At 38.9% G+C, this 12,554-nt stretch overlaps 1 pseudogene; it reads right to left on the bottom strand.

The window, feature by feature from the left end:
* The window catches only part of LOC134204730 (catenin delta-2-like), a 109,716-nt pseudogene that overhangs the window by 60,986 nt on the left and 36,176 nt on the right, over nucleotides 1-12,554 (bottom strand).

The raw sequence follows: 12,554 nt of genomic DNA, 5'->3' as shown, positions 1-12,554 counted from the left end.
AAATGTATTTCCACCAGTATCTCCATGTATGAAGGGCAACTCAGCAATTCTTTTTTTTTTTCAAAAATGGAAACTGAACCATTGCGTTCTACTCGACAATCAATGATACAGCTTCTAACAAAATCGAATCGTGTGAATGTGATATAATTTAAACTGGAATTTGGATGAATTAATGCATTACCAATCCATGTTTTATTTAAGGTCATTCTACTTTATATATACATCCCATTCAAATCGTACAGTTGTCCCACGTGAAAAATGTTGAAATCCAAAGTATATTAAGCCATTCAAGGAGCAGAATTGAAACAATTTATGAAATCATGTTTATTCATCAAATATATTCGTTTTACAACCATTCCTACGTTTTAAATTGTCTTCCGCATTGGCCCTTGAACTTTGAAAATTTATTCGATTTGTTCTATAAAATCTAGGTTTAAGTTAAATACTTCATGTTAATTCTAGAGAGCATTTATTTTTTAAACAATTCATGTTGAATAAGTGGAGAATAAATAATTATCATCATTATTTTTCATCATATAAAATGCTTTCCACAAAACCATCACAATCCGATCAGAAGATTTCCATCTAACATGCATTCGACCCTGCTGCGACAGAAAGAGCATGACTGTCAACTACGAAACGAAATGAAAACTGAGAGAATTTTCTCTCTGGCAAAGAGAGCGTGACGCTTGTCAGTTTTGTTTTGTTGAATTTCTCCCTGCATCCCAGTTTTGACAGCGCAACATGTATGGAATATTACGTAAATAATGACATCATAAAGCGTATTTACCCTGAAACGCCAATTATTATGTCATTAATGGCGTAATCTGAATAGGCTATTAAAAGGTAAGTTCTGTTTTAATTAACCACATCGTGAATTCTCTGAGGTCTTGATGACCCTGGGCACTGCGAGTAGTGGGCCTTGCCTAGGACGTTCTGTTAAAGATCTTTATAAACTGCAAGTATTCGGTAATCAGGTCCAACTGAAGCGACCGTGTTTAAAGTTTGTTCCACCTTTGAAATCGGTGTTCTCCTATGTGGACTGGTCTGACGGAGAATGTGAGCACTGAGCAGTTAGTGGAGAAGAATAATGCAACATGAGTTTGCTGCAACATCGAATGAGAGCCAACAAGGCACGATACAGACGGGCTCGTTACAGATAAAACTCAATTATTCTGTTCAACAATAGAAGTTGAACCGCTCGCGTAAGGACACGTGCCACAGCCTGACATGTGAGGGGACGTAAACTAGAACCATCTAATGAACGAAAGTGAAGTGATCCAGAGATGGCAGCAGTACTACGAAGAGTTATGGGACTGCTTCCGCACGAACATGGATAGCCTGATAAACTGAAACGGTTGGTCAAGGCAACGAACGATCGGGTGATGTGCTTAGTTCGAGTCCTGTCGAAACGCGCAGACGGTTACGGCAAGTTGATGAAATTTCGTGCCTGCTATTTAACACCGTTTTGAAGAAGGTAATACAAAGGACCGGAATTGACGCGGCAGTAATAGGAAGAGGCTCAAGATAGGGCCAAGCAAGCCCCCTACCACGGCTTTGTATCAGTGATGATGAAATTGAGGAGGTTGGAGAATTCGTGTACATACTCACCAGTGTTGGTAAAATCACTCATAAATCTCAATCAACGAGCGCTCCCGTGCGAACGAAATCGTCTGCGATTTTAAAGGAATGCATCACGCTTGAATTTTTTATGCTAAAACGCATTATTTCACTCATTTGCCAATAAATCATTTTGGTTTAAAAACGCATTTGAAATCAATTTGGGGCAATTTATTGCATATACATAAAAGAGTGTCTAATATTTTATGCGACAAACGTCAATTTACTGTGTTTAACAAAGGAGAACATAAGAAAACCTACAGTGATTCAAATGGATGATTCAACTCATCTATGAGTTTTTAGGTGCTGAGTTGGGTACGTTTCAACTCACGCTTGATTTGAATCATCCATGAGTTTTAAGATTTTGAGTTTTTACCAACACTGATACTCACTAGTAACCTTCGAAAACGATACTAGCATAGACATTCGGAGACGCATTGTGACAGGAAATCGTACCTCCTTTGGAAACCACAATACGTTCCTATCGAAAAGACCTCATTAGATCGATAGTCCTCCACGGACACGAGACCTGAACAATGCGTATGGAGGACCAACTCGCATTTGATAGCACTTTTTTTTGTTGGGGCGTAGAACCACTGCGTCCATTAAGTTGAACTTTTGTGGTATACCCCTGGTTACTCTTAACTATGTATTCGCATCTTGAAGGTTGATCACCATTTGTCAAGTAAACAACCTAAGACGCGTCTTTTCCCAGTCCGGTATAATTGAGTTAATAAAACCCACTACCTTTCCAGGATTTGCAGTCCAAATATCTCCTGGTTGCATAAATCCACTATTTAGAAATTTAGATCTACCCTTGTACAATGCATCACAACTGCAAAGCAGATGTTCCGAGGTTTCATGTTCCATGTTACAGAAACGACAGATATCATTCCAATATTTTTCAAGTAATATCTGCTCGGGCAGTGTCCGGTTATTAGGCCAGTGAAGGTGCAAAAAGCTCTCTTGCTGAGGTCCAAGAACTTTGCGGTTACTTTAACATTGGGAATTATAAATCTCTTTGATTGAGCACACTTTTCGGCAACCAACCAGTTGGTCATCAACCTTTGTGCATCCCAGGATTTCAATTCCATTTTTATAGTACAGTATGATATACCGCAGAAAGGTTCTGGGCCAATAAACTGTGTGTTTGAACCTCGTTTTGCAAGCTCGTCTGCCTTTTCATTACCTTCAATGCCACAGTGTCCTGGAACCCAGTACAGATTTACGGAGTTCTCTTGGCACACATTTCGCAATGAATGCTGTCCCAGACAAGTTTTGATGTACATACATTTAAAGCTACTCAATGCTTTGAGTGCCGCTTGACTATCTGTGAAGATACAAATATTTGCATATCTATATTTCTTCTCTACACAGATATTAGCACATTTCATTATAGCAAAAATCACCGCTTGGAACACCGTTGGATAGTTTCCCATTGCCACTGAGATCGATATCCCAGGGCCGAAGATTCCTGCACCCGATTTTATTCCTATTTCTGAGCCATCTGTGTAGAATTTTGGAACCGTCTCGAACAGTGGGACCTCCGACATCCCAAACCATACGTGATGGTTCATATATGTTGTAAGGAATGTCATAGTTCTCCACAGGTTTCATCCAGTCTCCACTCATATTCATCACTGGCCAATATTGAAAATTTTGTGAGATACTCAAGTGGCCCACTAAATCGCATGACTTGAATAACTTCAATCGTTTAAGTTTTTGCATATTCTTTTCCGCTGCTAACTGCACGAATTCATACAATGGTAGCAGATTTAGAATTGCATCTAACGATTTTGAAGGAGTGCTACGCATCGCTCCCGTTATAGCAATGGACACTAACCTTTGCAGTTTTGTCAGCTTCTTCTGTGCAGTAGCCTCTTTTGTTTTTGGCCACCATACAAGAGCAGCATATGTCAGTTTTGGACGAATAATGGAAGTATAAATCCACTTTATCATTTTTGGTCTTAAGCCCCATTTTCTTCAAAATGTTTAAGAGCATATCCAGAAGGCACTAGTTGCCTTTCCGATCGCACACTGAATATGAGCATTCCAGTTTAGTTTAGAATCCAGAATGACTCCCAGGTATTTGACCTGTTCACTAAGCTGAATTTCTAGTCCTCCAAGCTTTAGAGCTTTTAGATCAAGTTTCCTTTTCCTAGTGAATGGTACAATTACAATTTTTGACGGATTGATGCTAAGGCCTGAATACACCACGATTGGGTACAATTTAGAGCCCATTGCATTCTTTCAGAAATGATATTCTCGAATTTCCCCCTCACTATGATGACAATATCGTCAGCAAAGCCTACAACCTCAAAACCTTTTTCTTCTAAGCTTCCTAGAAGATTGTCTACAACTAAGGACCACATTAGTGGTGAGAGGACCCCTCCTTGAGAGCATCCTTTTGTTGCCCATACTGTAAGAGACGAACTTCCTAGCTCTGAAGCGATTTCTCTTTTTGCAAGCATGGTGTGAATCCATTTGATAATGTTCGTGTCGAAGTTTCTTTTCTTCATGGCACGATCCATTGACGAATAAGAAGCGTTATCGAAAGCTCCTTCAATGTCCAAGAAAGAACAAAGTGCTATTTCTTTTACCGAAAGCGCTTTTTCCTTTAGATACCACTGTATGAAGTGCCGTAATTGTTGACTTACCGGACTGGTAAGCAAACTGGAACTTAGGCAGTGGATGTTTAACCATGTAATTTGAGTTGATATAATCACTCAACACCTTTTCCATAGTTTTCAACAGAACTGATGAAAGACTAATGGGTCTGAATGATTTAGGATGCGTCTTATCTCGCTTTCCTACTTTTGGTATGAAAATAACATTTACTTTCCTCCATGAAGTTGGAATATAATTGAGTCTTAGACTTGCCTTGAAAATCTCAATTAACGGCGGAATCAGCACTGATTCTCCGTTTTGAAGCATTGCTGGAATTATTCCGTCCGGTCCGGCAGATTTATAAGGCTCAAAAGATCTCTACCAAAAGATATTGGTAGCACTTGGTCGGACAATAACCCAGTGAAAATAGTTCTCGCTCGATAGCGATCCGATGGGCACAAGGAGACACCAGCGAGCAAGGTGAATCGAATGGGTGGAAGACGATTTGCTGACCCTCCAAGACTGCGTGGTTGACGAGACCGAGCTAAATAAGATTCGAGACGTGTATTATGTACTGGCCTTAGCCTCAATAAACAAACATGGTCGGTGTTCTAGTAATAGTGGTATTAGTGACAGATCCAAATTGTTAAAAAAAATATCAAATGATAGGAATAAATTTCCTGTGATATATTGGCAGAAAGCTGTTCTTTTTCTACTTTTCGGGAAAAATGGTGCAGAATACTATTTTCTTTTCGAAATCGCTTCCTCCATATGGTAATAGTGGTACTAACTCAACTAAGTTGATAACTTCTGTTCCACTATAATAGTGAATCCCGTTTGTTGATTCACTATTATAGGAACGCCACACTATTACTGGTGCATGCTATGGACTATTCTTTAAAAATGAAAATGTTGAAATTCCAGTGAAAATCAAATTTCCACTATTACCAGTACTTGATTCCATTTTGGTTTTTATGATACAAATTATTTACAAATTTTATTTGAAAAGGAAGCGATAGTAATAAAATATGATACATACAAATATAAAAAAATATGCCTCCCCCTCGAATTTTTTTTGCCTAAAAATAATATTTTGACGATTTTTAAAACATTCTTTAACAAAAACGAGGGTTTTTTTTCCTTATTTTTGGTTTTTATTATCCCTCCCCCTCCTCTTGATATTTCGGAGATCAGTAGGACAAAATTTTTATAAAATATTTCAAAATTCTAATTCTAAAATATACAAAATTTTCAAGATTATATTAGGAATCCGGAACTTCATAATTTGGTTCCACTCCCAACAGAAGATAAGTTTCCTTAATAGCATCTTAAACAACAACAAAATGAAGAGCAATGTACAATACTCACGTAAGCGTCAACTGGATCCAACGAAGAGGTTTTCCTGCAAATAGAAAGGAAGATAGAGAGTGTTATTGACGCTGTGTTATAACATCAACTTGATTATAGAAAAATTAATGTCGTTCGATTTTATTGAACCATTTCCAGCCGGGGGCAAAACGATCCGCACAATTCATAATAAATAAACGAACAATGAAGCGGGTTCGGTATTGGTGCTGGCATTACATCGGATCCATTTTACCGCAACAAGGTTCTCATTCTGCTGATAGAGAGCATCCGGCTCGCCACTTTAGCAGAACAATGAAGAAATCGAGAAATGATGTCAACGGTAAATTATTGCAATTTGATACAGAACGACAAGCGTTTCAGCACTGGTGCTGCTGCTTGCTAGCATGTTGCCATTCGGTCGGTGCAAATAACTCCGCGCCGTCTGCCACTACTGATAGCATCGTCATTACAACAGACTTTGACAACCTCATCTCGTTGCCGTCTGAGTGATAATTTGTAGAGACAAAAAAATATGCACTCTGTTTCCTCCTGTTGGCAACCTGCGTTTGTATCTACAGTATTGGCAGAAAAATAAGTATTTGGTAGAAGTGCAAAGTTTTTCTAATATTGATACGAGAAACTTGAAAGGAAGTCATATGAACTTTCAGATTGACATGCTTTTGCTTTTGCTGTTTCTAATAAACTTTATCTTTCTTTCTTACATCACTCAAGGTCTCTACTGGAACACAATTGGCACAGTAGGTCAGTATTAAAAATGCATTCTAGAATTATTCTAGGACTTTAATTTTTGGTTTCACATGCGGATTATCGGATCTGCGCAAACCTCTTGTCTCGTCGAAGAGCCGTCGTGTCAGATCTGTTTTGTGTTCCACCTAACACCAGGACTATGGAAAATAAACGGAAACAATAAAACAAAATATTATCAACTTTCATTCAAATATCTAGGGTATTTGTTCCTATATCAATAACAATAAAGGCAATGCGCATATGAAATGCATTGATTTCTCACCCAAAAATCAAGAAACATGTGAATAATTATGTTCGGCTCATGTAATTTTTAATTGAAAACAATTTGGTAACTTCAAAAATGAAATTTTCATCACATTATAGAAGTATTTAGCTAAAAAACATCATCACCGCCATGCACCTATTTCAATAACATTCAAAAACAGTTAATCCTATGCCTGTACCTATATCAATAATACTGTTTCCAACATAAAATACGCACACTATTACATGTGTGTATACGTAACGATATGATTGCAGTGATGCCGAATTCTTCAATATGTTGTATTTGAGTTGAAATATAATTACAAAACTGCTGTTTTTGTTGCTGTTTTCCATCTTATCAGTTCAATTTTGTGTTTGTCATAATTTATCTTTTCGATATAATATGTTTTACAAACATAAGAGTTGGATTTCACAATGAAAGTTCATTCACGCATTTTTTAAATAAAAATGTTGGTCGGCAACCCTTGCAGATACTGCCAGTCATGTAAACAGTTTGGAATACGGACAAGGATAATTAAGACGTTGTTCGAAAGAAACCTATATCAAACTATAGGAAATTGCGTTGGTTTTTAAAAGATAATTATATTCATAGTGAAAATGTGATGTGCTTTATGTGCTGTGAAGTAAATTTTGAAGGGATAGAATTGTTTTAGCCCGAAATTGAGTGGAAAACAACGGCGTGAAAACAGATGAATCTGCTAGTAGCAATCCAGCAGTGCATCAAACCATCAGTTCAAAGGTAGGAAAATGCAAATAAAAGTGCTTTATAATTTTATCTTTTAATAATTTGATTCTTCTGAATTAAAACATTACTCAAAAAAAATCTTGTATAATATTCCAAACATTCAAGAATGTGTTCCATCTATTATTGTGTACATACGATGTGAGAAATTGTAAATAAATTGATTTTTTATTTGGTTCATCGACGGTTGGGATTAATATACGGGCTGTTATTAATATGGGAACAGATACCCTACATGATTTGAATCTTGAATCTGCGTGTCAACTTTGTTACGAGACACCGAAGAAAAAGAGCTTAAGGTGATGTATGTTCGAATCCCACCAAAACAGACGAGTGTTATTTTTATTTACAGAATTAGCTTTAACTTGTTCATGTGTAAACAAACACATAGGTACTATGCACAGGTCCATACCTGCATATTGATCACTTAGACGTGGCGTTGAACGCACACACTAGAAAATAAAAAGCGGATGCTTGAATAAATCCATATTTTTTACTAGTACTGTATTGTCTCAAACAACCGAACGATGATGACGAGACAAAAAGGGACCAAAGCTTCCGTCCAGTGCCCGTTGTTCAGATTTGGGACAACACAATGTGCAACTAATTTCGCTAAAATGTTTTTATCTATCTTCCAGATTGATTACACGCTGCTACTGTTTTATGTCCGACTGCTCTCTTTCTCGTTGTTGGTCCGTCGCCTTGACGGTACTCCTCGCTGCAATGGCAATGTCGAACCGACGCACATGTTTGAATGCAGTGGAATTCACAAAGAAGGACCCAAATAAATGTCTGGCTGAATGGCTGATGTCTCCATCATGCTGAAGAGCGTGGTTTTGATTCAGTTGGATAAATTTGTTTTTGAAATTAGTTGGCTACACAACTCAATTTGCACCGTTCGACAAACGTTGCCGCGGATACGTAAAGCAACGTTAATTGTAGATAGCAATAGATATGGTGCAAAGAATGGAGAGGTGTGTGCAGTCCCCGATGTTTCAAGACCAACTCTCAGTCCGGCATACGACGAGGGTGCACACGACTAGTGTGAATTATTCATGTCTGATCAAGGAGCGTTTTTGCGCTTGAAGGAGCACTGCTGTCGCATCGTTGGCTGTCGGCACCAGCGAAACCACCGGTGTTGTTGATGCATGTGTTTCTGAGTTGTCGATATCTCGCCTCGATTGGGCGATTCAGTGCCAGGGAGAGTTTCTCGTTGAAGGACTTGGATGGTTATGGCAAGGATTCACTTTTGCGGTGGCGACACGCACTAGGCTGATGACGGATATGGCTTGTTGAATTTGTCTGATTATGGCATGCATAATGAACGGAAGTTTGGTGCAAAGTGTGCGTCTTTCAATGTTTTAACGCGAATTAGATCATCGAACTGAGCCCAATGCCTCTTGCTGAATGAAGGTTGAATTTTTGGAAAGTATTAACACACACAGCTAATAATTTTCATAACCAATGAACAACGTAGATTTGCTATTTGAAGCACTGTTTGATCAGTTAAACAATGTTATCAATAACATCTGGTTCACCAAATCCCGATGGAAAACAAATAGACATTTTTTCACCTGTTTAAATGTGTTTCAAGTATGATTCACAATTTCTATACGGACATATTCAAACCTCAGCTTGTGCCATCCGAAAGTATGTAAGACCTTTAGGATTGAACACGTGAATCGCCATTTTTTTAATTATTCAGTAAGCAAAAAGCTGATTATAATATAGTGAAAAAACTTTGATTTCATATTTCCTCTAATTCTATTCAGAAAATTACTCTTTACCATGAATACGAATGGAAACATCCTTTTCCATAGTCATGCAGGTTATCTTTCATTGCTGTTACAGGTGCTTAATTCCAATTTTGCGCTCCTTCCGGGAAAACCCATCGAATCAGAGAACCGTACAGAATGCGCACTATCGACCGCGACGTTCTTCCAACCAACATCAAGAAAAATGATAATGATCCCATTTCAATCAAACTCCAATATTCACTCATTTGCTACGTACCTAACGCAAATGGCAAATGGGTAACGCCTGGTGGATAAAAGCACAAAAAATCCTGTAACATTTTTTTCGCCTCTGCCACTGGTGGTCTACATCTACGCGATGCCATATCACCAGTTTGTAGACAACCATGTACGACACGTTATTACCATCACCACCGTTCGCATTGCATTGGTGACGGCTAACACCCCGCCCGCCCCAAGAATAAGCCATGGCACCAAGAAAATAACATTTTCGTTTCCCCAGCGGGACGTCTCTCGCCGAATCGGCCTGCGCTATGCGTGCCTCCAACATTTCCGGATCCGAGCACAGTTGCGATGTTCAGCTTGGGTGCTACTGGTGGCGAACCTTTATTTTGCTAGCGAAAGGATAGCTTTGTGCTGACTTCCTTTCACTTTCCGCCCGTCCTGATCCGGCCTGCGAAAGCTCTTCGACCGCCACAAAATGGGTAAACCACACACATGGTCGTCGAAGACTATGCCCTGTTCCGTTGTTGAGTGAACAAAAGATTTGAATTAATTCACCTATGAGCTTAAAAACCTGTTGTTGGTGAAGGGATTTTTTAGGCACAAAGAATTTGTGCAATGAAGTAAATTTTTCTCATTTCGTACTTCACCTTCTGGGACTCGCACCGTTGTAAAAAGTACAACACGTCCGAAAAAAAGCACGCTTCTCGTTCATAAAAATGGTAGGACTGCGAGAGCGATCCAGGACCATGCGAGTACCGAAAGTTTAAGAGTTATTAAATTTCAATACCATTCTTCGAAAGTGGGAAGCATAAAAATGGAAGTCATATACCAAACAAACTTTCCGGACAACCATGGTTGCATCTGTCTTCTTTGTTGTTACCACGAGCGACGACACTCGCTATCCATTCCTGGCGGATTCGATTTCACTTCAAGGATTACAGCGTGTGTGCCGTTGTAGTGCTACTGTTCGCAAAGGAATGGGCCTAGCCAGTCTCCTGGGTTGAACCATAAAATCAAGTCATAACCTCGGCGAACGTGAGTTTCGTTTTTTTTTTCTGGTTCTGTCCTGACTGACTTTGAATTGGGCATTTTTGCGACCGACTTTGTCGTATCCTCCAAAGGGTAATGACGTGACGTTTTTCTTTGTGTGCTGCGGAAAGACTGCGCGAACTTTATGACATTAGCGGTGGAAAATGAGGTTCTTAGAGTGATTCTTCGCTATCATTACGAAGACATCTGCTGAAATCATTCTCGTCCTTCAGTCGACGATGTGCTTAAAGTAGCAGTCAGGTATCGTAAGATAAATCATCTAAACGAGCAAACTTACACAATCTCGCCCGTACTTCGACGTTTCCCAAACGCTCCATCGTGGAAAAAGCGAAAGAAAGATAATGCAAACTAAAAGCAAATTATTGCTCATCTTTAGTTCCGAGTAGGATAAACAAAATTAAGATGGTACACAGCACGAAACCCAGAAGTGATACAACTTAGTTTCACTGATAATAGAGTTGATGAAAAACGTACAATGTAATAAGCATAAAATAGGAAAAAAAAGAACGTTTTTGTTTGCTTATGATTAGGGATGGAAAAACAAGGATAAGAAAGGAAAATTATTCAATTCATCGTAAGGAGCATTATTATTGTTGAAAAAAATATTTCATAAATAGATGTGGAAATTCCAAACTAAAAAAGCACGTAGTCCCAACACAGTTGGGAAACCATCAAGCTAGAATCCTAATGAGATTACTAAAAGCTCCTGTACCTTCGCTCTCCAGCACCGATATGCTTTTGGCTGCTGGTGATTGGATAGAATAGCAAAGCAATTTCTCCCTTTTTCTAGGTCAGCAACGGGTAGTAGCACACGGCGCTGGCGAAAGGAACCCCGAGGGGATGCTACTGTACTGGCTGTGCATGGCCATAGAATTGAAGCAAACCACCTGATAATAAGATAATCTTTATTTTGTTGCTTCGTTTCCGACTCATTTTATTAGACTTTCACTTCATGTCGTGTGCTTTCTAACCGCTTGTATTTACCTGTCCGGAAGAAGTAGTAGCGCAGCAGCCGTTTTCCCGTTGCCAACTCTACAGGGAACGCAGACTTGGGTAAGCAGAGGCAGACGTTGCAATTGATTATCTGTTATCAATAGTGAAATTCCCTCAAGGTATTCAAGGGACTTTGTGTTCATAGACAACACGTTACGTAACTAAATACTAAACTAAACATAACGTAACTAAATATTGGGGAGTTTCTTTGATTCGATATTCAACTTTCTGTAGGCCTGCACTTTGTCTTTTCTGCATAAAAATGATTCTGACTTTGAATAAGTGGCTTCTCAATTATGCACCGAAGTGGCACCCAGCCTGCAAACATCGTGGGAGGTAATCGCTTGCTAATGGGAAAGACAAGTTCCTGGTAGATACCAGACGAAGGATTTATTCGATCAAATTTGAACTTTATGAGCCGATTATGGTTTTCGAGTTGATTGCGTTCGATAGTTTGCTGCAGCTTGCATGATGAATGGTTCGGTTAGAGAACAGTCAGAAAGTCAAAAAGCTCAAGCATATGATGTTTTGGCTTACAACCTTCGATACTGATACAGAATCCACATTAGTGGTAACTAATTGAAGTGTTCAGATCACTTCAATCAGAAGCAATATATCGGTCAGATTGGAAGTATCGAGCGGGCTCGCAATAAATATACGTTTTATACAGTTGTCATGGCGTGAACATTTTTCATGTTCTTTTATTTTAAACCTCACTCTAAAGGCTCAAATGCAGAGAAGCATAACGGAGCCGAAATTATTAAATTCATTCGGTTAGCAAACATTACCGATGTTGTTCTCACTGGTATTTTTTAACAGCAACTACTCCCTGATTAATTAGGTTTCATATTTTGTATGACTTTTTGGATTTGAATGTCAATTTTTTCATGGGGCGTGGAACCTCTGCGTCTATTGAGTTGAACTTTTGTGGCATACCCCTGATTATTTTTAACTATTCACATCTTGCAGGTTGATCACTAAGACGCGTTGTTTACATACTTGACGAATAGTGATCAACCTGCAAGATGCGAATAGCTAATTGAGCTCGTTGAGCTCGAAAAACGATGGGATTCCTATATTCCACTAGCTGTGTTATATTCTCGATTAGGTCTCGATTAGGATTAGGAGCCTCTTGAAAGGAGGCTTCCGAGCCTCCTTAAAAGGAGGCTTCCGAGCTTCTTGAA

Source organism: Armigeres subalbatus, unplaced genomic scaffold, assembly GCF_024139115.2.
Source record: "Armigeres subalbatus isolate Guangzhou_Male unplaced genomic scaffold, GZ_Asu_2 Contig857, whole genome shotgun sequence".
Classification (NCBI taxonomy): Eukaryota; Metazoa; Arthropoda; class Insecta; order Diptera; family Culicidae; genus Armigeres; species Armigeres subalbatus.
Note: the sequence above shows the minus strand (reverse complement) of the source record. Positions and strands in the feature narration are given on the sequence as shown.